The sequence below is a fragment of the Lissotriton helveticus genome, chromosome 6 (assembly GCF_964261635.1).
Source record: "Lissotriton helveticus chromosome 6, aLisHel1.1, whole genome shotgun sequence".
In the NCBI taxonomy this organism is placed as follows: Eukaryota; Metazoa; Chordata; class Amphibia; order Caudata; family Salamandridae; genus Lissotriton; species Lissotriton helveticus.
Window position 1 is genome coordinate 266,687,919 of NC_136067.1, and position 27,746 is coordinate 266,715,664.

The window sequence follows — 27,746 nt, forward strand, 5'->3', positions numbered from 1 at the left end:
CAAATAAATCACGTGGCGGGAGCTAAAAAGGCATATTAAACTAACACTCCACCCAACTAAAAACCTTTACACAGTACTACCATTGTCCCTCTGCCACCAATAGTCTAAATCTGGTAGCCACCTTTCTTAGCACTGCTACCTTTCTTAATAGGCAGATTTATCTATATACGATATTATAAAACAGACTTACGCCCTTAACTGGGCAGTCGATCCAAGTACACTTGCAAGTTCTTTTTTTATCTCAGAGATCTGCCGCTGTAGTCATACAAGACAGGATAGTAGTCAGCTGAATCTGTTCTCTGTTAAAGTTCTCACAACCAGGTATGTTGAGTAGCAATAAAATATGTTGCATTATTATTTGCTAATATATCCATTAGCAGATTTCTGCTAAATCCCCCTTTTCACATCTCTCTGCCACTAGATGGAATAGTTATAAAATGCCTTGTGATGGTTATTCTGGGAAGACCTTATAGGACTCCAGTATAGTGTTTGATAAACCTTGTTGATGCACGTCCGAACAGCTGATCCATTGATACTGAAGCTCTCCTCCACTGGATGCAATAGTTGTAAAGTGCCTTGTGCTGGTCATTCAAGGAAGTCCTTGTGAGACTCCATTTTAGTACCAGTTGAACCTGGTAGGTCTATGTCGGAGCCAGCTGGCCCACTGATGTTAAGGCAAGATGGAGTGTGATGAATTGCATTTACTTTTCCTAATTGGGAGATTTCTAGGTCCAAAACTTTCAATAAATGAGACGTAAGCTGCAACTACGCACCGGGGAGGAACCCATTAAGTGCTGCCTCAATTGATCTTACAAATGGTCATAGAAGCGTCCTTCTGAGGGGCAGTAGAAACGGTCATAGGCAAATTATATGTGCCTATCCCTGGTAAAGCCAAAACAAGAATTGGCAAAGCCAATAGGTCTCGTCTACAGGAAAGCTCTGGGCTTTGTCAATGCTCTTGGTTTTGTCAATGTCTTTTAGCCAAGGTCTGTTGGCTCAGTGAACTAATGCCTCCACTGCAGGGGCCTTTTCTACCTCATGGTCACATGGGCGGGTCCACTCAGCCTTTCATCCATCTGAGGTCGATAAAATAAGTACTATTGAGTTGGGTAACAAGAAACATCTGTTATTCTGCGCCAAGATACCCATGGGAGAACGTGCGCTTTACAAATACACATGTTAAGGTATACAGTAGGCACAAAGTTAGGGAAACACACACTTTGGAGAGACCAGCACTCTGCATGAACTACAGAGAAACAAAGATGAGTCCAAGTCAGTCTGTATATTAAAATGATGGCTGATGCACTGGAAGCAAGAGTTTTAAGACGGAAGATATTTCCAATTATAAAAATAACGGACATGTTCTCGTTAAACCAGCACATGATCTGTTTTTTTTTGCAGTCGGTTCATTTACGTGGACGCAGCTGAGGAATGCTGGCAAAAAAATACTTGATACTGTTTAATGATGGCATTCAGATGGGCATACAATCCTTAACAAGAAGGAGGGAGCATTTTCAGTTGCCTCAGAAGGCATGGCAGACAAGTAAGCTCATAGCACTAGTATTCAGATAATATTCAGGCAGAATATTTCACAGACACATCTGTTAGGAAATGAAATCCTTTTTGACACAATGGATCTGTGCAACCATTCTAAATCTTGCATGTCTTTTCTAAGGCCACATACCTCAGAAGTTCAAGAAAATGCACTTCCTATGCATTTTACATGCTCAGCCTCTGTAATGCGAAACAGGACGAAAGCAGGGCAGCGGGAAGAAGTGTTGTTTTCTGGCAGAGAGTTGGTCTGAAGAGGTGTTAATTCTTCACCAACAACACCTGAAGAAGATAAATTCAGCAGCAACCACTGCAGTTCTTAATTGCACTAGTAACCAGCTATGAAGACGCTAGTAAAGCAGGCTGTGCCTTTAATAAAATGTAAATGATGCCCAAATTAAAAACTACTTTTAATTTAGTTTCTAAACACAATATGCTTACAACACACGGCAAATGGAAAGTTATTGAGGTGAAGCTTTGTAAACAAGGGGTGTAATCCGTAAGATTTACCTTGAACGAGTACTCTAAAACATCAGGACCAAACCACTACTATGTATCACCCTTTTCATGTGTATTTTAACAACTGAACGCAACACAGAGCCACGGGACGGGGCTTTCGTATTTAACTCCGTGCTCGGGTTTGCATTTAAAGCTAGGCGCTGCATGTTAAACCATTTAAATAAAGTAATAACCCGTAACTTTAAAAAAAACACACCAAACAACTAATCCACAGCGCTGGACAAAATAGCATCAACTTGAATCACCATAAATACATTTGCAGCAACCCAGATAAAGCAGTGTTTGGATGTGAGGGAGACCTGGCTGGGGTTTGGACGAGGTGGGGGGGGGGGTGAGTTGGGGGGGCGGGGAGAGGGAACCCGGAGACAGAGGACAGAGCGAGTGAAAACATGAGCGGCGCATCCATCAAAGTTATGAACTTGTCTTGAATTTTTAAAACAAGGATGCTACTGGTGTGCAGGGTTCTCCACAAGCTCCCAAGATGCTCCAGGGTCAAACTCACCAGCGTAAGGTGTGTTTGTAATGTGATTTTGGTGACAGTTTAATCTCAGAGACGTTCCTTTCTGTAAAAATTGAAAACTGTTATTCATGTAATACATTTCGATCTTCTTTCTCTACAAAGAATTATATTCCTTGTCATCTATCGGGAGAGATGGTCACGGCGCTCCCCAACCCACACCTGTGAGCTGAGTCACCTCTTTCCACTTGCAAGCCTTGTGCCCCGCACAGCTCAAGAGGCGCCCACGGGGAGCAGGCAGTGTACAGAGCCGCACGCGGTCAGGCTTTGCGCTTTGCCCTTTTTAGTCACCTCGCCCACCAAAACCACAGTCTTTGGGTTCTCTCTGTATATAAACACTGACTAATATAAACAAGCGTTCTTGCGGCGGAGGGGGTTGCGGGGAGGGGGGGGGTTTGGCCTGCACGATTTTCTTGCGGGAGCGATAATTGCTTCCATATGGTGGCGCTCGCTCCAGTAAGTGAATCTCCAGACGTGCACGCGTTGCCATTGAAGGCAATGGAACGCGTGCACGTGCTGGGCTGAAAAGCCAAAGCGATCGCAAAAGGTATTTTTGCCCCTTCAGTGCCTGTGCGCTGCGATGACGAGACCTAAAAAAGGACACTGAACCAGGCTCTGGGTACTAAGGGGTCCCAATCTCTCTAGATTTTCTCTCCTTTCTGACTGAATTAAAGCACATGGAATCAAGCACTCATCCATTCACCCATACACATTATAAAGATTGACTGGTTGCACCTCTAGCCTATTGGAACTTACATTCCATATCCGCAGCTTCTTCCTTGACAACTGTGTACTTCCGGTCAAACCTTCCGGATTTCCCTGGCATGAGGCCACATCTACCCCATCTGTGTAATAGAGGTCACAACCTTAATCTGCCTCGCTCTTTTAACCTCTGCGGGTATGGCGTGGATGCGAGATACTTGCCCATTCCAATTATAAGAATACCTTTGCGGTTTGATGAGGGATTGACCAATAATTATAGGCCCTTTTGTGGCCTCGCGCAACAAACTGCGGTGTTCTCGTGCCTTCCTGCAATACCTGTACGTGCTTGAAATACACAACATTTAAAGTTAAAATCACTGATGAATGCTTAGATTAAAATGACGCTTCCATACTGGAGCTAAGAGCCAGCACTTTGCAATAACAGTAAAGACACTTCTCAGAAGAGTCTGGGTACTGCGAGGCAGCAACTACAGCAATTTAATGCAGGTGCACGACAGAAAAAGCCGTACAATGCACTGTTTTTGAGTTTCTGGTGTGAAGAAGCATGCAACATTCATAACAAACGTATTACATGCTGTACATACTCTACAGGACTTTTGTGAATTCTCCTTCAGCCATTGGCTTCTTTGGCTCAGGAACTTTTTGCCATTGGCTTGAGATATTGTCAGTCACTTCATGGACCAGCCGCAGGAGCAATTAGTCTCATGTTTCTGAGGCTGTTCGGTGTATCCTTCAGCCTCCACTGGTATGCACGAGGGTCTATTTTACATCTGTCACGACATATTTAACATTATTTATATCCTCCGAGAATTGCATAAACAAAGCAATCCTTTTGTAATGGTTTTGTTCAACAGCAGGCAATTATACTTGTTTTTTTAGCTCTCCAATGTGAGCATCTAACCTGTTAGCTTTGCGAATGCTTGTTCCTTTTATGGAATTACAAATTTCCAGTAGAGGGAGCCAGCTCCGTTTTATTAGCTGCACCGTGCAATTTCAGCGACATTAACAAGGCAAAACAGTGCAGCTACAAGCATTTAGAGTTCAAAAAAGGTTGTTTCCAAGATCCATTAACAATGAAAACAGAGGCAAAATGTGGACTAGGAAAAAGGAGGGAATGCAAAAAATATTATTACTACAAGAAAGCCATCGTAACACCAGCACAAAGTTTGTAACAGGGAAAACGTGACATGCATGCACAAAAGCTTCCGACGGAGGCGATGTCAGCGACTCAAAATCAATACTGTCAGTCACGTTATGCTGCACAGAGAAACATCTGCTGCTTTCTGTCCATCCCAAACACTAAAGTGTCAAACATCTCATCAGGAACCACGGGCGCGAACTGATGCTCGGGCCCATGTGCAGGGACCTCAAGGAAAAATACTTCCATTTGACAGGGGGATTTTGAGTTTACCCAGGTGACAAGTGAGCGGGTAAGGTGTTGTGACCTGTTGACAAAGGAGGACTCGTGAAGGACTCCTGGAGGCTAACAGGAAAACCACCAGAGCTTTAGAAAACAGCCGGCCTTAGTGGGCTTGGAAAAGTGTGAGTTTGAGGAGGGGGGGTGGGTGGATGGGGGTGTTGGTGATGGGGGTGGAGGGGGAGTACAGGCAGCCAGCAACACCAGCCAGAAAATGTGCTGGAAACGTATAAGACAGCTCTGGAGAGTTCAAACCCAGCCAAGGCCAGCTACGCCGGTCTTACTTCCGAAGTTGATAAACTGACCACCAATGCTTTGGATTAACTGTTTTATTTACAGTACCTAGAACCCTCAACATTTCGACAATCCGCCCTATATAGAAAAATCTGAAGCTATTATCATTGTATTTAACCCAGTTAGTACATAAATCGCTCTTTTAGATGTTCTAACAATTTTACTCTTTGGCATTGCTGCTTAAAGTCGGTCTTGACGCTTCCGCTGCAGGGCACTTGTTTGGCGCTATATATGGCCACAAGTTAGAATCCCAGAGTCTCTGTTCAGTCGCAAACTTCATATTTTTTGCAAGTAGACGGCAAATGATATTATGACAGCATTTAAAAAAATTAATAATTTCAAATACCTAGCATGGTTGAATGTGTAAACTGCATTAGGGGTTATGGAATATGGTTGGCTCTTGACCGTTTTTTCAGCATGAAATTGATAAGCAATTGAAAAAATGTTTTACAGAAGGCTTCCTAAGAAATGCAGAGTGATAAGAATTATGACTGGGAGAAGAACCTTCACTCATCAACAGTGGTGATCCCAGTGTCAGGCCTTACGAAAGGTTTGTGACACACCAGTATACAAGCCTTCCCACCGCATATGAAATTTATAGCAATAAAATAAAGGATTCCCTTATATTTCGCTACGGATTCTGTCCAACTATACAGAATACACTCTAGATTCTGTTATAGAGGTTTCAGTGGTTCATTTTCTATAAGCCTGATTTGCCTTCAAAAAATTAGCATCAATCGGGATTGTCAACCGTGCATGTGCGAACGCTTCATTATTGGGAAACCCCTAAAATACTTCCACTGGTCATTCGGAGAAGAATGAGTGATCATTTAGCACCTGGTTCTCCCAACTTTTTGTCATACTCAAATCAGACTTACACTTTGAAGAAAAATAATTTAATCTATACAGAATCTGATCTTGATTAGGAAAGACTGCATAGGTGGATTTTTGAACAAGGACGGAGCCTAGAGTCTACAAAAGCTGCTAATTATGCCTTTTTTCCTGCAATCCTTAGTGACACCTGGAGATTGGTCCATACAAATGAGTCCCTCAGCCACAGAGCTGGAAAGCTATGATTGTTTGCAACCATGGGAAATGCCGTGCTCGTGCTCCGCTCGACTTCTTTCTAGTCTTGCACCTGACAACATAGTTGTAAGTGGTTCAGGAATTGTGGAAAGTGGCTGAACATGCCTTTTTTTAACAAGAGTTATTGGGGGGCATCGAAAAATGTGCTCAATGTAGAGAAGGATTTAAAAAATAATAAATAAAGAGTGCATAGACAAATTGTACGAAGTCTCTAAGGCGTACACACTGATTTCCCATTATACAGAAACTCCACACTTGTAGGGTTGTGAAAAACAAGCCTACACAAGAAAGTGTGCGAATCTTACATTTCAATCAAGGGGGTTTGTACATAAGGAGCAAAATTGCAAATGTCTGTAATGCACAAGTCTTTGCATACCGAGATGCTTGACATTTAGTAGTGAAATAAGGACTCACTTTGTTAAATAACAACATTAATGGAATGGAAAAATGTGTGCCATAAAAGAAATCAATTTTGAATAAGGCAATTAAGATGGCGCCCAAGTTTGTAAACATATACATAGATATGGCGTAGATCGCCTTCTGGAAGTACTAAAACTAGACTGGAGGCCACCTAAGGAGATGTGCATTTTCCTGAAGAGAGAGTGGAGCATATTCTGTACCCACTAAGAGAGATGTTTTTGGTTCCAGTACCCAGGAATTTACAGTCGCCAACTTTCACATCTATTAGGCCTTCCTTTAAACAAAGAGGAATTTGCTGAAGCGGTAAGTGCAGTAGAAGTGGCGTTAAATTACATGCCTTCTTCTGTTCTGAACCTCTTTCCATCTATGAAGTTTGAGAACCATTCAAACTCCTATTTTAGAAAAACTGTCACAGGAAGCACGAATCCGCGTTCACAGCTAGCAGGATATCTTTGCCAAGGAATAAATTATAGTGGTGGCAAGCAATGAAACTTCTTGAATGAAGCGGGACTGGATGCTCAGCCGTGCATAGATTAATATTTCTGCCAAACAACGTGCTTTCATAGTGTCACTCTGCGCTCATACCAACCCAGGGCTTTCTGCTACTATTTAATATGCGAAAGAGCAGAGAGTCACTAAATGGTGCTAACGGGGTTTTTTGCAATGCTTATTTATAGCACACTTATCACATTTTTGTAGAAATCCTTTCTTGGAAGTTTTCATCCAGGAAACTCGAAATCATTCTGGTTGGATCCCCAGCGGTACTAGAAATAGAAGGTTCAATAATAATGTGAAGTATATATAAGTAAGTTAGATCATACTCCATCTACACAGGGACTCAAGATTACCGCTCGAAAAAAAATCTCACTTTTGGCTATTCACCCTGATTGGGGTGTTTCTAGGCATATTATGTAGTGCATATCTAGCGTAAGTGCACTGGCGTGCTTTACAGTGGCCCCACACTACATGACACATATTTTCTATTTATGCTTAGGAAGGTGAACGGATTTGCCCAGAATCACAGGACGCTGGTCCAAAGCCAGGATTTGAACTTGGTTCGCCATGCTCCAAAGTCTAGTCCATAGGCCACTTCTGTTCATGGATTACTGACGCTCTGCTCCTCAGGGTAAGACAGGCCTTTGCAATGAATCCCGATGCAAATGGCAATATTTAGGCTACCACTGACACACACGCACATCTATTGTCAAGTGGCACTCCTGGATTACAGGTTAGTAGGAAAATAAGACAATCAGTCATACAGACCACAGAGGAGGGCCCTCCTTGTGGAACATTTTCATAATTAAAGGTATTTTTATTTAGCGCTTCATACCGCACTTTTTATACAGCGCTTCATATCGCAATTTTTCCTTTCCTAGGCACTTTTAACGACAGGTGTCATTATTACCCATTTAGATATTACTCACTTTGCCAACCTGGGATGGATGGAAAATAGACTTGGCCTTGAAAGGATTCGAATTCATGAACTGCTGTTCACCCCATGTTTCAGCAACGAGCGTTCAACGGATTGATCTATCCGACCAACTTACATGACAGAAACATAAAACAAAGTGGGTAGAAATAAAATGCAGAAAATGTACACAGTTCGACCAAATGATTAATTAACACTACAGGGTTTAGAATTTCGGCCCACACCATAGCATGTGCTGGAAAGAATAACTTCCACAATATGCATTGTATATGGAATGAAAGAAAGAGCAATCCTCAACATCTCCGTCAAATCGTGTGCCTGTTGCGTTTGATGGTCAAAGACAAAAAGAACAGAATAGCAAATCAGAAGCAGCGAGTTTCAAAAAGTTTAACTGGCATGAATATTTATTTTTTATAAAATGTGTTTAAATGCTGCCTCACACAAGTTCAATTTGTGTTAATTTTAGTGTCCGTGCAAAGTACTAAATGCACAACTTTAAATTCAGTTTCACAAATGCTAAAAATACAATTTTAAAAACTTTGCAGGATTCTTGAGACTGGCCAAACCATTATGCCCTAGGAAAAGACAAGACAATATAGTAAGGTGTGATTAATAGTGACTCAGATAAAATCGCAGGGCTCTGAATTTATTGGACCCAACATACATATTTTGGTGGTTTGTGTACAAAAATCTATATGCCCCGTAATATACCAGGCATTTTCCCACATTAAATTTCACCAGTTTGACCTGCTGAATGAAATATACCTCGAGAAAATTGTCATGTTTACCACAAGACTTGTAATATCCCTTTTACCAAATCTACTAGAAATGATCTAAAGGCGTGCATCATCATAGCACAATTGCCATACGGCAACCTTTACGAATAGCTTTTATATCTCCGACCTGGATGGACTAGGTTGCAACCCATGAAAAACAACATATTTAGTGGTACTCACTCAATCAGAACAAACCTGCCTTCTATGATATTACTAAGTCAAGAGAGTTACATTACACCTCTAAGATTAAACACATCCTTTGAGTGACAGCCTGTTGGAGAACATGCCCCAGATCCAGAACGCAAGAACAATTACATAAAAAATAAGGAGGTCTAGTGGTGGCCACTTGAGGTGGCTGCAAGAGGTCTCCTTTACGCAACATGAGGTCAAAGAGAACTAGTGATCTTGGGTATATTCCAGTAAGAGAGGTGGACGCAGATAAGAAACATGGCCTCAAACTGTCAAAGGACAGACTGAAGACGGTTCAATGAGTGTGGGTAGTTAAGGTTGGGTATAGGATTGGAGCTGGCACTAGTGACCAAGCACAGTCTATGGGTTGAGTGGTTTTGGAGGCTTACAGGCTATGAAAACCTCACTGCCCAACCTGAGATGACATTTATGCTTCAATGTTCCCATGAGGCCCAGGGTCTAGACTAATTTACATATGGCCAGGTCTAATCTGGGGAGGCATGGTGGGCAAAAGAATGATGGATTTAACCCAGATCTCTTGACTGGGGTGAATGTTTTGATTTGTTCTGCATTCCATCCATCAATTGTGTGTCTTTTTCAATCGTGCCCGAAGTGCGCCGGGTATGCCCAGACGTGGGTCCCGGGCTCACTGTGCCACTGGATTCAAGCGATACTGGCTGATGAGGGGTGAAACTCTGAAACCGGTCCCAAGATGCTTGTTTCCAGTCCAGGGAGGAACTGGCTTGGCAGTTTGGGCTGGACTGTTCCCATGAGGCACATGGTCAAAACTGATTTGCATATGACCAGGTCTAAACTGGGGTGGCAAGCTGAGCAAAAGAATTATGGATTTAACCCAGATCTCTTGACTGGGGTGAATGTTTTGATTTGTTCTGCATTCCGTCCATCAATTGTGTGTCTTTTGCATTCTCACCCTCAAAGTATTTCTGGGCAAGTCCAAGCTACTGAATAGTTTAATTCAAGGGCAGGTTTATACTATAAAGCAATAGTAATTTATAATAATATCTCTGTCCCTGAGTCTTTCAAAGCACATGAACAACCTTGGATTCCAGGATAAGTGGGAATTGCTGGCGGTTGCTAACCGGAAGAAGCTGTGCACGCCTGTATATCATTAACATTAAAAGTAGGTCAAATTAAAGTCTAGTGACACTAGAATGTCCTCAAGGAAATACAGTTAATTATGATGGCGCATTGTAATAATGATGAGCTGCACTTTGTTTAATCTGCCCTTTTTTCTCTCTTTTATAGAACAGGGATTTCAGTGAACAAGCCGCATGCCAGTCAAGGGCACCCCAGAGCAGGTCTTAGAACCTCCATCTGCAACTCAGAGCAGAGTTTCACTTAACACCGGGTTCAAGGGGGGACTGCGGTGATGTTAAGGATGCTAGGTAGAACTAGCTTCAAACAAGGGAGGGATTTCTGCAAGGGTTGGAGGGTTGCTTTCTAAAACAAACTCAGTCTGCGGGGCCAAATGTAGTGCTTATTGCTGCCACAGTTCTTTCTTCCGATCGTTAGTGAGCAAAGATTCCATATGGGAACATCTACTAAACTTTCAAGTTTGGGTCCCATCACACTGCTCATTACTAGCGCTGTAAATGTTGCCACCATTGCCCATTCTTCAAAACTACAGGTGATTGATTAGTGGAGAAACTTATTTTCAAAAGTGATGTGGTGTTCGGTCAAGAGGGGACAAAGTTAAAGACAATAATTTTAACAAAGCACACATATATACATACACACAAATATATAGGCACCCATACCTAAATACATGTTCTATATATGCACGGAGTGTGATGTTATTTATTACCATTGTTGAGTGTAGGGAAGGAGCCACCAGAGTTGAAACCTCAACTGGGTCATAACGTCCTACCCTCCCTTCCCCAGAGAGAAATAACATAACCAGGGTCACTGGAATTATGCATCAGGTGAGGGAAAACCTATGTGGCAGGATTAATAAAATGAGGGGGCAAGAAAAAGAAGCGCATGATGCGGCACAACCTGACGCAGTAACATTTTATCATTTGGCATTTTAACTATGAATATATTTGGCCAAAGTCGCACCTCATTAGTACCAGTTTAACATCTCAATAAAGCAATCAGCAACTGAAAGTTGGCCAGTTAACCTTGGCAGACATTATTTCCCTGCACTGACCCATATGTGACGCTTTTTGTTCAGTAACTTTTGATACACCTGAGCATGAAAATAAAAATAGACGGGATATCTGCAAACTATGCAGCAGGTGGTGCATAAAGTAACAAATGCGGCAAATCCATAATTAGGTGTAAAAATTAGCTGCCAGAGAAACGCATAACTCCAGTGAATCTCCATCTATTGTTTATCCCGTGTAGTGTTCACATACAGTGACCACAAAATCGGCTGTATAACAAGAACTAGGATAAGAGGTTTTAAGTTCATGTTAATATCTCAATGCATGTGACTTTCGGACATTTGCTAGGCTGCTTTCTCTCTGTAAAGTCAATATGCCGTGACTTCTGTGAAACAGCAAGCACTATGGTGGGCTGCTCTACGCCAAAAAATTGGAATTTCAAGCTTGCATGGTAGTAATGCCTTGGTGAAAGTGCGTTTCACAGACTATCTTTAATTGACGCACATTTACTTTCACGGGTACACAGAAGTGTTGATCCATTAACGCACATGGTTACCTGACGGCGCCTCGAGCTTCAACGGTGGCGTCGTGATACGCAGCTCCCCAGGTGCTTCCTAACGAGAAGGGCGTCCGTGGCTGCGCTCCGCTCGCGCCAGCTCTGATGACTCGGAGGCACAGGCCGAGGGAGAAGATTCTCTGCCATGTAGGTGTGAAATGGTCATAAAAGCACGGCGCACGCGGGCAGTGAAGAGGCGCGCGTCTGGTTTGACGCGTAGACACGCGCTCTCTTTACAAGCAGCTGCAGTGACTGACTGAGCAACGCTGCGCACGTGGGTTGTGAAAAGGGAAAATAAAGCAACGTGTGAGCGAACAAGCCTGGTCAAGTGCCTGTCCGGAGGTCGTCCATCCGACTGTATAACTCCCAAGCACGTTAAGGTGGATGGGTTTTGCAAGGGGCAGCGATAAACTGGCATAAGTTAATACACGCCTGGCCCTTCCTAAACCAGTTGCGTTGTAGTTAACCACATTCATAGTGAAAATATGGGAAGAGTTCCTTAAAAGCCAACTGTTCGAGGGGCAGGGAATTGATAACTATAGGGCACTATTGAGGCAGATACACCCCCCCCCCCCAGTGGCTGGGCATCCTGGCTAGTGCAAGAGTGTCTCAGTGCTTGGAAGCCCCAGAGACACTGGCATAGCGGAACTAGAGAGCACGGGCTCGGACTAAAGTCAAATAGCGCCTGTCCGGGAGGCACATCAGACAACTGCGGGACGGTCAGCTCGGAGGTGTTAATTACCTCCAGGCTCACTGTTCTTCTGCAATGTGAGGGGGCTGGGCCTCACCAGGTGCCCCCAGAACCATTCTACCTCCCACTGCCCCCGTAGGGGTTGGGGGGCTTGGAGCTTCCGCCGCTGTACCAAGACTTCCCCTGAAATGACAGAGGGCCCCCTCTTCATGCAGTGCCACTGCCCCCGCGAGCAAACACTGCCCAAGTATCCCACCTGAGGATGCCGACCCCGCAAGGTGAGCCCCAGACCCCGTCAGACTGCGGACCCGGCCAGGGACTCAAAGAACCTGCCAGTTCAGCGGAGTGAAGTGCGAGGACACGGGGTGACAGGACAGAAGTTCAACTCCGGCCCCGGCTGGCACCTGTACGAGGCGGAGACACAGCGCACCCTCACACCGCGCCCGTCCTGCGGTGCCAGCCTCCCCTCCACAGGATGCGCAGGAGCAGCCCTTACCTCCTTCCATGCAGCAGCTCCCATTCCTGACAGCCGCGGGGAGAGACGGGCTCCTCCGCGCGGGACCCGGTGCCCGCTCTGCCCCGGTGCCCGCCGGCCACTGGCTGCCCCGCTCAGAAGCCCGTCCCAGGGAGGCGGCGGCGGCTCGGCTGCCGGACACTGGCTGGAGTTTCCTTGAAGCTGTGGCAGCGCAGACCGCCCTCCGTGTGCCTAGTCTGGGCCATGCGATGTGGCAGCGCCCGCCCGTCTATCCTCGCCGTTTCTGGGCGCTTTATGGCCGGGTGCTCTCCGCTCTGGCTCACGGCGCTGCAGCCTCGGAGCGGGCTCGGCGCTGCTCCTGCCTCTCCACAGCTCTACGCTGGATGCATCGGAGGCGGCTCCAGCCCGGGGAGGCGGGGCGCAGCGTCACGGCTCGGCCGGGAGGGGGCGAGCTCCTTGCTGGGAGGAGAGAGCGGTCCTCCGGCGTCTCCAGCGCCGGGGAGCGCGCACCGGTCCCGCCGGTGTCAGGGGGCCGCGGCCCCGGGCGTGACCTCGGCCCGGCTGCCCTCGGCAGTACGCGGTTCACGTGTGCCCAGCGCAGCCTCCAGAGAGCGTGTGGAGCGTGCAGTGTGCCCGCCGTGAAAACAAAGGCAGTTAACTCCGTCGTGTCTTAATAGGAAGTGGTGTATACTGCACTTACAAGTACTAGGGATTTCATGATAGAGCAAGGAATTCCCACACCCTTATTCCACAGATAGCCAGACTTGTGCCAACATAATAAATAGGTAAATAACATGCACTGGGGTGACATTGACAAATTAGCAACTGATTGGCCCAAGTATATCCAGGGGCGCTAGAACTGTACCAAGGACTGGCACCATTATGCTAGGGGTAGTGGGAATACTGTAAAAAAAATGAACACACTAGCTCAAGGATAAGCTACTGTGTTTGCCAGACATCAAAATGGGCAATACATGTCGACGATGGGCCAGTATGTGAGGGAAAACCTAATGCCCACGATATATCTCGAATGGGCCACTCCTATTCACTAGTGATAGACCAAATGTTGCAATGAATGACCACCGTATGTCAAGGGCGAATCACTATTGTGCAGGGATGTACCAGGAATGCTAACTGTGGACATAGATTTGGCAGCCAGTATTAAGCCAAGGATAGCAGAATTGTAACCAAGAACGTACACATAGCGTCCCTCTTCAGATGTGAGTATGTGCAAGTGGTTTGGGGTGCCCCTTGGCTGAATAACTGTGAAAAGAGACCGCACACAAAATTGGTAAGACAAAGAACCTCCAGACTTGGAGGAGTCCGCAAGAGGTAAGGATCTTTGCATTGCATTTGAATAGCCTACATACAAACCCAGAGGTTGTCCCCATAGCATGTGAGGGGTTGGAATGACTGGATAGAATTTCGAAAAATCACAGAAGATTTGACAATGCAAGCTTCTTGAGAATACCGTAAATAGCATGGTACAGTGTCTATTTCATCTTCCTGCTCCTCTGGCATATGTGGTGTTAATATGTGATCTTTAAGGACATGACTTGTGATCTTTAAAAATATGAAGAACATTGTTGTGTAAAAAAAAATGTCCATAATACGTCAAGGGCAAGCCGCTATTATGACAAGACGAAATGGCATGTCACACGAGTGCCCAATCTGTGTTAAAGATGGGCACATTAAGTCCTGGGTAGGCAGTCGTTTGCCAAGAATGCAAATTATAAATCTGCAACTATCAAACAGTTGAATTCAGGTTGTAATGTACTCTGAGAGGAAACAAACTATTCTTTTGTGAAGTATTCTCCACATGAGAATTGCAGGTTGCTCCACCTTGTAGGGTCCCCGAAAACTGCTTGTAAACCCTAAAAAGCAGCTTTGTTAATATGTTGTGCTTGCTACAGATGGGTGCTAATAATGGGCCCAGATATTCCCATCATCAATTGATCAGTACTTGTAAAGCGTGCCTTCTCACCCGTGAGGGTATCTAGGCACTGGGTTTAGTCGAAGAGACAGGTCTTGAGTCACTAGAAGTCCGTCAGCGAGGGTGATGTCTGGGGTGGGGGGCGCGTTCAAGGACTTAGAGGCAAGGTGGGAGAAGGAATAGCCTCTGATGTGGCTATTACAGATGCATGGTGTCTGTGTGAAGGTGAGGAAGGCAGAACAAAGTCTTCCGGATGGTTGGCAGAAATTCAGGCGGTGGTTCATGTATACTGGTCATTGGCCATGGAGGGCTTTGTAGGCATGTGCCAATAACTTAAATTAGCATCTTTTCTGGATGAGGAGCCAGTGGAGACTTCTCAAGTGTTGGGTGATGTGGGTCAGTTTAGGCAGGTTGAGGATCAGTTTGGCCGCTGAGTTCTGTATTGTGTAGAGCCTTCTCATGAGTTTTGTGGTAGTTCCTTTGTACAGTGCAGTGCCGTATTTTCCAGCCGGCTGGTGACTAAGGCTTGTGTGATTGTTTTTCTCGTGCTGATGGGGAACCATTTAAAGATTCTTCAGAGCAAGCAGAGAGTATGGAAGCAGGAGGAGGCAGGGGCGGCTCTAGGCTCATGGCGGCCCTGGGCAGGGAGCGTAGGTAGGGGGCCCCGGAGTAGGGGGTCAGGGAGGGGCAGAGCGCGAAGGCCAGTGAAGAGTGGAGGGTCAGGGTGTTTGAAAGTGGAACAGAGCCGGAGGCTGCCAAATCCTGGCCAGGGGCCGCTGCACAAATATGTATCCATCCTCAGAGGATTATTATTTTAAGGATATATATTGGTGTGGTGGCCCCTGTGGTTTGGTGGCCCTGTGCAGGTGCACAGCTTGTACATGCCTAAGGCCAGCCCTGGTGGAGGAGACTGTGCTTATCTGTCGTTTCATGTTGGTTTGCTCTCCAGTACAATGCTGAAGTTGTGGTCGTGGTCTTTTGGTGTGATGGTGGGTCTGAGTTTGGCGGGGCACCTGGTGTTGTTCCAGACAAAAGCGTGTTTTCCAAAGATCAGCACTTCATTCTTGTCAGTGTTGAGCTTTAGACAGTTATCCTTCATTCAGTCTGCAACATTGTGCCGGGTTGTGGGGGCATTTGGGTTCTTGTATAAATATTCGGTCCATTTTGTGAACAATGGGGTTGTGGCAGCTTTGTGCGGGGAGCCTCTCAAGCCTGGAACAAGCTTGCTTTACATATTAAAACTTCCACAAATATTCTGAGCTTCAGAAAGACTCTCAAGACTTAGCTATTTAACTTTTCATTCTTATCCCAGTTTTCCTGACACAGTGTTGCTAGCGTCAATACAAAGTAAAAAACAAGCGTCAAGACACCCACCGGGCATTCGAGCTCTTATTCGAGCTCTTAATAAAACTAAATAAAATTAGTGCTGTGGGTTTCAGAAAGATGTACTTCCTTCTGGAAAGTGCTCTTGCTGACCCAAAGAGGACAATTTGCACCCTTCTCCTAATGTCTGCTAGTGTAAACCTGGGAGCAGAGCTAAATGATACAGTTGAAGCTTTGCACACAGAGCAAAAAAGTATTACATTTTTCATTGAGATTCTGTACTAAGGCAAGATATCGCCCCATCCAGATTTCCAACACTCTCTCACTGAAAAGGCAATGTACTACATGCGCACCATCTTACATGGCTAAACTATTCTGTTCAACGGTGACTGTTCTTAACATTAATGCGTTGGCGCATCTGATGGGTGCGGGAGGACACCATAACTTCAAATTCTTCATACTGCTTTCATCTGCCCGCTTTGTTCAGTTTTATGCTAGTGGCAAATCTAATATGAAATACTAGGGTTTTTCCACCTCCACTTTTAGATCTGGGTTTTGACAGCACAGTTGTCAAAAAGACTTGTTGGTTAGAATATACATCGAGTGGGCTTTAGGTCTGACCCTTGCAACCATTTGCTTTCTTCCACCTGCCTCTTTCAGCCATTAGCTTGAGGCTTTGTCTCTCTCTTCTTGGCTCAGCCCAGTGGACTATTCATCTCTCACTTAATGCTATTGTCTGTTTGTATGGATGCTTCTGCCTCCACTTAAGTGCTTGCACTGAGCTGCATGAGGGACTGCTTTACAATTATATATAGCCTTCTCTACTCACTTTTGCTGGCTTTAAATAACATATACTGCATATTTTACACATTAAACTAAGACCTATTGTCTTTGCCAATGTCCTGACAGCTCATCTTTTCTCAGACCACATGTTATCACCAGAAAACGAGTTTTAAGTAGTAGTGCTGAGAGAGAGTCTTAGTTACTGCCCACATGTTGATTTGTCTCTGTTAGCTTTTGATAGGACAATGAGGTGTGTTCTCCTACTGAAAAATAGTGTTTCTATAGCACTTCATCTCTTGAGTGAAAACTGAAGCTTCATGGCCTCCCAGACCCCACACTGGCATCCACTAAAAGGCATCCTACAAGCTGCAGCACATCTCATCCAGGACCAGAAGAAATATGACCACATCACTCTCATACTGATAGAACGCCATTGGCTCCCCATGCCAGCCCACCCCATCTTCAAAACCAGTTACTTCAATATGAAAGCCATCATGACCAGCACCCCTCTTACCTTGCAGACAGTCTCACAATCTCTGGTGGTTCTCTGAGCACCCACAGCCAGAACACATCATACTGCAGACAAAAAAGTAAAAAAAAAGATAACAACAGACTTTCTGAATCTATGCACCCAGCATGGTGAACAACATCCCGGTATCCACCAGGATCGTCTCAAACCATCTCCAATTTAGGAAAGAGTTAAAAACTCACCTTTTTAAAGAACAATACATCACAATGAGGTAACTGTCTGTAACCCTCTTCTATTATTGGATGACTGTGTGCCTGTCTTTGACTCTGTATTTTGTTCTACTGTCTTTGGTTAGGTTAATGCAAAAAAATACCATATACACACATACATACATATAATATACAAGGCCTGCATTTTTTATTATGACGAGTCAGTGATAAAGGCTATAGGCCTGATTGTTTAATGGGAAAAGGTATATCAGGTGCCATAGGTCTGATCTATTTATTATGAAAAGTTATGCTAAATGTAGTATACCTGACTTGTTTATTGGTAAAAATATGTATTAAAGCCAAAAGGCCTTTATGGGGGGAATATTAATAAACTTTGTTAAAGGCTTTAGACTGTTTTAGTTACATAGATTATTACAGATTACCATAGAGGGCAAGAGAGTTGATATTGGTTAGCCCACTGACAAACAAGGGGTGAGGAGATTTGCACTGGTAACATCCTTGTCAGTCTGTCCTAGGAGAAATTACATATGGTTTTGCAAGCTATAATTTTGTACAAATTTGTAATTTTATAACTGTATGCTTGATTGTTTCTTTTAAAAAAAAAAGTGTTTCTACTGATTCTATAGAGTGCAGTGTACAACATTTAACTGTAGAGCCCATACTGTGACATTTATATTTAGATTAATGTAACATGACACGTTTGGCATTCTATACTAAAATGTGTGTATATTAGGTTGTCAGGATACAGTTTAAGCAATACATTAATTGGCACTTTTCGCAAATTGCAGAAATGAAGGTAGGATGAAGCAAGTGGAGTCCTGCTGTGCAGGGAACAAAGAGAGGAAGGAGGTGGGAAGGGCTTAGCTAGGAGAATGACAAGGGATGAGGAAAAGTGTCCTTCTTGTTGGCATTTATTTTGTGTCAGGACTTCATTATTTTTGCATTGGCATTTCATGTCAAACACCTCTGCATGACCCTCCTGGTCCTTTCTGCTGATGTCTGATGTCATTCTAACTGTCACGACCACCCTGCCCTTCCTGCTCCTTGTGGTTGAGCCAATTTTGAAAAAGGGAACAAAGAATTGGCCTCACCACCCTCGGACTGAACTCCTGCACACATCCACCCTTTTTTGCAAGACCTGGTCATGCCACCATCCCAGACTTGTTTCTTTCACTTATGCTGTTGTTCAAGATCTGTCTGTTCTCTCACGTACTGCTCCAGTCCTAAGTACTCCTGATTATAACAAAAAAAAAATCTTTTTGTACATGAGACAGACGGCTGTGCATGCGCTGTCTTGCCCCAGATATTCGGAGGTTACCATCGGCCATGTGCCTATTTTTCAGCCACCTTAGACACTGTTGCGAGTGCTCTCCCAGGATGCATACGGGCGACAGCTGCGGCCGCACTCATGGTCTGTCAGAGTGCCGGGATCGTCATGAACTCCTCCTTGATTCTGATGGTTCCCCATTCTGTGGATACCCTCCTTAATAGCACCAAGACACAGTACCTCACTAGCGCCTGACTCACAGGATATGAATTGACACTCTTCTCCAACCACATTAACATCAAGAGATGCACTGTACTGAATCCCGCCACCTTACTCCCACTGGACACTCAGGATGCTTGTTTAGATCCAAATGACTGTATATTTAGGACAGAGGATGAGACAAAGGGACGGGTTGACTTACAGGATACCCCGATAGCAGACCCAGAAGGTACACTGTATGTGGACGGATCATGTCTCAGAGGGCCAGATGGTAACACATCAGCCGCCTACGCCCTCACGGCATTGGAGCAAGTAGTAGAAACAGCTCAGATTCCGTGGTATTCTGCTCAGGCTGCAGAATTAGTGGCCCTCACTAGAGCCTGCGAGTTAAGCAAAGGAATAACGGTTAATATCTATACTGATAGTCAGTATGCCTTTGGGGTGGCTCACTACTTTGGTAACTGTGGAAAGAAAGGAATTTCCTTACTTCACATGGGACGAAAATTCAACATGGCCCCCTAATTCACCGATTATTAGACTCCGTGACATTTCCCAGAAAGGTAGCTATTATAAAATGTAAAGCGCATAAGAAAGTGACGGATGATGTTGGAAAAGGCAATGCCCTGGCTGACCAGACAGACAGACAGACAGCTCTTAAGAAAAAGGAAGGAATGTATGTGGGAGATCCCGCCAGGTGGGTGGCAGAGGGGGGCATGGTTGAAGATACAGTACAGAGTGTGATCGATATACAGTCTCATGCTACCCCTGAGGAGCTGAGGATGTGGACGGAGCATTTAGCGGTAAAGGAAATAGATGGTTGTTGGGCCCGTATCACTATGGAGAGACAATGGACGACAGTCATGTGCTACCGGTATTAACGATGGCCCATGGCCCAGCTCACATTAGCGCGAAAGGGATATGTAAGTTGCTAGAACCCACCTGGTATAACTCAAAGATACCAGCAAATGCTTAGAGTATGGTCAAAACATGCACGATTTGCCTTATGTACAAGCCGGGAAAAGGTACAGTGACCCCTGGAGGAGGAGTCTCCCCCCTACATTTCCTTTCGAAGCCCTCCAGATGGATTATATCCAGATGGACAGATGTAATAATTTAAAATACGTCCTGGTGGTGGTCTGTACCTTCAGCCGATGGCTGGAGGCCTACCCTGTCAAAGACTGCACTGCTATCACTACCGCCAAAGTACTATTGAAAGAATACTTCCCACGATTTGGTTTGCCTCGTTTGGTCTGGAGTGACAACAGGACACACTTTATGGCTCAAATAATGGAGTAGGTCTGTTTAGCACTGGGTATGAAACAAAAATTTCATGCAGCTAACCACCCCCAGTCAGCAGGTCTAGTGGAGGTGTACAATGGCATCCTAAAGACTAAAATGGCCAAGATTGTAGCCGAGACAGGTGTGATTTGGGTTGATGCTCTGCCCCTGGCTCTGCTGTCTGTCAGGACAACGGCCCATACCAGGATAGGACTGTCTCCCCATGAAATTGTGTTCGGGAGGCCTGCCAATGTGTGGGGTGTTCCACGGCCCAAGAAACTGTCTGATGTTGAATACCCTGTGTTGACTGATTATCTGTACAGTTTGATTAACACCTTTCGTACTCTTTACCACCAGGTGCATGAGGCCATACCTGATAAAAGCGAGGGTCCAGGACACTTTATCCAACCTGGTGACTGGCTTCTGATTCGCCACTTTCAATGTACTAAGAGCCTCGAGCCCCGCTGGACACAGCCCTGTCAGGTGTTACTGGCCACCCGCATTGCCGTGAAAGTTGAAGGTCGGAAGAACTGGATTCACACGACGCACTTCCGACGAGTGCCTCTGCCTCTCCCCTATGATCAGTGGGTGAGAGGAGGACGAAGAGACTCAGAGACAGAAATAGTTCCGACGTTTGTTCCATTCAACGACGCAAGATTACATTTCACATCTACGGAAGCAGAGAGTGACAGTATACTAAAGGGAAAGGGGGAACACTCCCCTCACTCTGCTCAGCATCAGGAACAATTATTCCCTGACCATACTGATCCTACTTCTACCCGATATAACTTGCGTTCCAGAAGGAAGGCTTGCCCTTGACTTCGCTCAGGTACCTATAGGCTGTAGGGCTGTGATCTCCCGGCTAAGACCGGTGCTGGTATGTCAGACTAAGGTACATCCCTAGGGCTCTTAGCACCTGCATCCAGTGAAGCAACCACCAATCACAGACAGCCGCTACTGGTCCCTGGCTTAGTACAATGGCAGCCTTCCAATACACCCAAGTCCAGAAACGATATGTCAGTCTCCTACATGGCAAGTGCTTCGTGGCCCCCGTGGTGACGCTGTTTGTCTCAATCATCTTGTCTGTCATCGGTTGGATGTTACTGATCTACTATCCTGTTACCCTACCAACTCCTACCCCGACTTCTGCAGAGCATCAGTATTTCACGTTACCCGCCCACGAATTACCCCGCTGCGCAGAATTTTTCAATAACACCTTTGTCCAGATGTTACATCATCATCAGCTGATCATAAATATTTCCAACTGTTGGGTATGTGGACTGTGTTGGGTGAGTGGAGAAGCGTGGCTCAGTGGTTAGAGGCGGCAGACCCGGAAGCTGAGATCGGCCGTGGACCAGGGTTCGATTCCCTGCCTCGGCGGGTCTCGGGCTCAAAATTCCACGGACTCGACAATTCTCGTTCCGGTGCCTACTCGACTCACGGGGTCACACTCTGCGACTCTGGGCAATAGCTTGCTTAATCTCCACTACGGCCCCTCGCGGTGGGATGCCTGGCTTTCACCTTGTGGATACCCTGCCGGGGTATCTCACAGGGGAATACCAGGACGGGTTCCCTAAGCAAGCGCCTTGAGACCTCTGGGTGATTCGTGCGCTATATAAGTCGAAATACATTTACATTTACATTTACTGATGCCGCATGCTATGACACAACCTGTCCCATTCTTTTCTTATCCTTTTTCCATTTCTGGGTCCTGTCTTGCATGGTGGATGTTGATGCAGGAGGTCTATACTATCAATGGTACTGCCAATTCTGTCCTGGGAACATTTTGAGATGACTTCTGGCGAAACAGGTCTGGCAATACCAACACCCCTTTTTGCCCGACCGGCTCCTCAACATTGCTATTACCAACGGATGAACTCGGTGAGATGGTGGTATTTAACTCAACTTCTCGACAAACATTTACCAAATTTCACGCCAGAAGGCTACTACACGATGTACGAAACACTCTGAATGTTATAAATGTGCGGGCCGTGTCTGCATCCATGGCTTTGGAACTAAGAAAGTTGGTACTAGTATCTGTGACATCATTAATACTTTAAACTCTATGTCTCCTCCAAAGTTGCTGGCTTCCCCCAACACTTATTTTGTCTGTGGCACAGCAGCGTACACTTGGCTCCCCCGTAACTGGTCTGGTACCTGCTATCTGTCCTTCCTCCTTCCACCAACAAATTCTACCCATGGAGATTACCACCTGTTGATGAAGGGCACTTTGCGCTGCTCACGTAGGGGTGTCATATTGCCTGAAGATACAGTAGGCAATAGATACAAAGGAATAACGGTTAATATCTATACTGATAGTCAATATGCCTTTGGGGTGGCTCACAACTTTGGTAACTGTGGAAAGAAAGGAATTTCCTTACTTCACATGGGACGAAAAGCCAGGCACTTCTTTAAGGGTTTCCTCCCATTCTGAGGCCCCATGGCAAACAGTCGGGCTATACGAGGACTGACCAGGGTCCTCGAGGCCACCATCACAGAAACAGCTGGTTCCCTTTCCAACATCACTACAGAGCTGCAGGCAAACCGCCTTGTAACACTTCAAAATCGTATGGTCCTTGACATCATCCTCGCTGATCGTGGTGGTGTGTATAAATTGATTGGGTCCAGCTGCTGTGTGTATATTCCAGATCACGCACCCATAGTATATGATGCCATCCAACGTCTGCATCACCTTTCCTCTGAAATTCATCAGGATGAAGGCAACTGGTCCCTCACAGGCTGGATCTGGGGCCTCCTTTCCCAATGGGGATGGAGGGTACTCATCTTCCTTGCCTTGGGAGTGGCTGCCCTAGTCTCCTGCTGTTTGTGCATTCAGTGCCTGCCAATGCTCTGTGCAATGTGTGTTCAGGCTCTCAAGCCTCAACCCTCTAACATTCACGACACCAATATGAAGATGATGCTTCAACAAGAAACAGATGATCTCATGAATATCGACGTTTCCTAGGGTATTTGCCACTCAATGGCAAAAGGAGGGTCTGAGGAAAAGTGTCCTTCTTGTCCCACCCTGCCCTTCCTGCTCCTTGTGGTTGAGCCAATTTCGAAAAAGGGAACAAAGAATGTGCCTCACCACCCTCGGACTGAACTCCTGCACACATCCACCCTGTTTTGCAAGACTTGGTTACGCAACCGTCCCAGAACTTGTTTTTTTCACATATCCTGTTGTTCAAGGTCTGTCTGTTCTCTCATGTACATATCCTGTTTTGCAAGACCTGTCCGTAATCATTTGTACCATCTGATGCAGCCCCCGTCCTGCCTGAACAAAGAATGGTGTAACTGCATTTTGACTCGGGGGCGCCAGGCCCCCACCCAAGCTGGTTTCTTAAGGTGGGGAATGTGTATATAAGGCCTGTAAGCTGCAGTATGAAGCAGCAGCCTCCTCTGTCTTGTCTCCGACGAGCTTGGGACTCTGTTCCATAGCTCGGGCTTTTCGAATAAAGCTTGGTTTCTCCTGCAGACGAAGGCTCCTGTGTTTCCTTTTTCTATATAAGGAGGGTATGGAAGACTTGGGCGGTTCCCCCGCCGCCGAGACCCAGTAAGTGGGTATAAACGGTTCTTCAGGGATAAAGAGAACTACAGTCCAACAACGTGAGAGCTCTACAGTTTATTTTATACAAATTATAGTGTACTAAAGCCGTTCATGTTCATATTATATGTGTATCGATAAACAGTGCAACAAGTCAATACAAGTGAGTGTTCTTACCGATGGAGGGCATGCATGCAGTCCCATTGGGCAGCAGGCACGCAACGGGGAGGGAGGCAGCAGGCCATGAGGGGCCACTGCTGGAGGTGTTCGCCGTCGTGCTACCGTGTGTAGAGATAAGGGGGTGCTTGATGGTTTCCTTATGAGAAATCTTATGCTCACTACAGTGGGCCAGAATTGGTTATGGTGACTAATCAATGGCCTTGGTAGAGGCAATAAGCCTGTATTGGTTCTTTGAGAAGAATTTTGTAAATGCCATAATTCTGATCTGTTTATCATGAAAAGTTCAAACAAAAGGCAGTAGGCATGATTATTGTGAAAAGTGTATGCTCAGCATAAAGCACAACGCCTCCTCGTCTGGGGTACTAAGCACTATATAAATGTAATTACAATACTAGTACAACATATAATTCACACCAGCAGTAACATCATTACACTCAGCTGTTGGACAGTTGATTGTAGTTTATACAGGCTGCATTATAATTAAATTTTACTGCTTGACACTCTTACGTTCATATACAACAGAATTGCTAAGGGCAGGTTCATCACCCAATACTGTACCAGTCTACAATAAATAAACCACCCATCACCAAATGAACAGGCATTGAATAACGAAAGAGATCTGCCACATGGCACTGGCCAACAGAGCATTTTAATTTAGTACATCACTGCAGGTCCCAACTAGCTGCATACGACAACCACTTCTTGATATCTCACAATGGTAATCAGACATGGGATGATGATAACCAAGTACATCCCAGAAACCTCTCTACCATTTCTCTCATTGACCTATGCCTGCTTTGGACCATTACCTTTAAACACGTTATTTTGGAATGGGCAACCCAATATAGCAACCAGTTAGGTAGACTATGAGCATAAGAAACACCATAAAGGGGCCTGCAGAGCTGCTCAAGGCTGGCAGCTTACTGAAAACCATAAACAGCGTGCCTATCTATTACCTTCTTTTTCCATCACACTGTTGAGTGCTGTGTCCTATTTCACCTTTACTGCATCTGGGTGGTCATCACGCATCCTATGGAAACACTTCCCACATAGTGTCAAAACAAAGACAACATCCTTCTAGCCACACGCTGTACATGGTGTAGTGTGTGACCTATGTAGGAGGATGCTTCGGCACCCCACATAGTGCTCGTGAGCGCTATATAACTATCACTATACAATAAAATAATGGCAATAATGTTTTAGGAATGGCCCACTAGTATGGCAGGAATAGGTACTAGAGAGTTGTTAGAAATGCTAGCAGTATGTGAAGGATAGGGGATTTTGTGCCAGGAATAACCAGAATGTCAACGACAAATTGGTAACCAGGCAAAGGAAAGAAGGACCTGCCGCTCAACAAATATATAGGGCAATGTAACAGCTCAGCACTAGTATATGTTGGTGCTCCATGGGGAGAGTGGTTGGCTACCAATTCAACCACAGTTGATCCCCACAACAGAAGGGATCCAGTAATATATTGATTTACCCCTGAGCACTCCAAACGAGTAATGTTCTGTCCAACAGAAATGCAAACATCTTTTATGATTTCTCAGTTCCAGTTCTTTATTTGGGTATCCAGTGTCTGATACTCAGAGGTTTAGTGTTTCCAAAACACAGCTTGAAGTAGTGGTACGGTCAGATAATTAACGTGTAAATATTGAGTTCTCTGTTGGACAGAACATTACTCATTTGGAGTGCTCAGGGTTGAATCAACATATAACCAGAATGTCACCAATAATGGCCATAATATGCCAAGGATAGGCCAATTTTATGCCCAGAATAGCCAGAATATCCCCAAGAATACCATATGTCAAAGATGCAATAATATTACGCCAGTGTTTGCCAGAAAGAATACCATCCAGATTGGCCACAATATATCAGGAAATGGCAAGTTGGACACCATTGGGCCAGGATGTGTCCCCAACCATCTATAAACTATAGGTACACAGAGAAGCGGAAGCTTTTCCAGAGCAAAAGGGGGGAGAGGGTTTCCTGGTGGGATACGTCCTCCCGAACTAAACTGTATGTCACAACAAGTACCCCACAAGTTATTGAACAAAAATTGGATGGGACTTGAGAAAGAAACCTTTCAGTTGTCAATCACTAAGTCATGGGAAAGGAAGCAATTCCTTTTTATTACCCTCACACTCTCTAGAAGTGTCATGCTTCATCATCAGGTTTACTCTGACTCCTGAAGGTCAGGGTGGGCTCGACCGTATTTCAGGGAGCGCTTAGAAGAACAATGGCCAGGGGGTATAAAGATTAAAACTCCTCCTGTAGGTCCAGGTATCCCTTTGTTAGTGGATCTGCAGTGGATATTCAAATTTGAAAAAAGGTATATGTGGGTCGTGAGGAGTTTTATGGTCCTATGACCCTAGTGTCAACATGTTTCAGTCCAAAAAATAATGGCCCAATTGGGTCCTGGACTTTCTTCAGGGCAAAAATTGTGTCCTCCCTGGTTATTTTGTCACCAGAATTTTTCCTATCTTTATATATGTAAGGGCAGATAGCTCCTCCTTTGGTAAAAAGGTACAGAAAACAGATAACTTATCTTTTCTCCTGTGGTTATGTATTTACTCCATCCCAATTTGGAAGAGTTAGATCTTCACAAGAGATCACAGCACTGCGGGAGGTAGCCATGTAGTCAGACTTACACCAAAGGTCCTGACCTGCTAGTCCACCTATTCGGTCTGCGTCGACGGGCTCTCGCCTCATATTATAAAAATGAATTGCTTCCTTTCCCACGACTTAGTTGTTGACAACTGAAAGGTTTCTTTCTCAATTCCCATCCTATTTTTGTTTATTAATTTGTGGGGTACTTGTTGTGACATTGAGTCCTCAACCAACCTAACTCCAACTCCAACTGCAGTTCATGCACTAGCAAGTGCTGTGTTCAGAGAAGACCCAAGTCATTAGTGCACCCTTTGCTTCCTGCCTCGGAACCCTGCCACTGCTGAGTCTCCTTCTGCTTGGATATCTTCTATTACTTTGTTTCTCTGTCCAGAGCTGTGGTCTCACGTTGCAGACATAGATTCTCATGATTGCCAGCTGCCGCCGCAGTCTCTGTTTCCAGGAGAGCCTGAAGTAGGTGCTTCACTGCCATTTTCTGGGTGGCGGGCAGGTACTTTGTTCAGCAATCAGTGGTTACTGGAGGAACATTGGGTTTCTGGCTGGAGTGGGAAGGTGAACAGGCGCTCACTGGTGCTGTTTGGTGGCATAGTGCTTTGGTGCTTTTGAACTTTTAGGCCAATTTGTAAACCCACTACTAGCTAACAGAGCCCATAATCTACCTGTACCTGCCAGCAGATTAGGCATTGAATGAGGTATCCTCCAGCGGGCAGCTGCAACCAGAAAGATTGCACCTGCAGACTTTATGGCACTTTGTGCATTGTGCTTTGCTGTGCTTAAAGGCTGTCAATTAAAGATTCCTATAAGAGATAACACTATACCATACTAAACAGGCTATACCATACAGACCATATTATATAGATCGGAGTCCTTCATCCATTCCACTTATGTTTTGTTTGGGCGATTGGACTTACTGTTGAGCCAAAATCACATCCTCACACCTAGGCAGGGGCTAGCAGCTCACTTCCTCTGTCACAGAAGTAAAGCCTGGAGAGAACACGGTAACACAAGTCTCAGAAGTAGAGTTTAGAGGATACATTGAATATTGTACATCAAGAGGTACATTAGAAAATAGCAGAAAAGTGAAAAGAAGCCAGCATGAAGGTATAACGAGCCACTGCCTTGT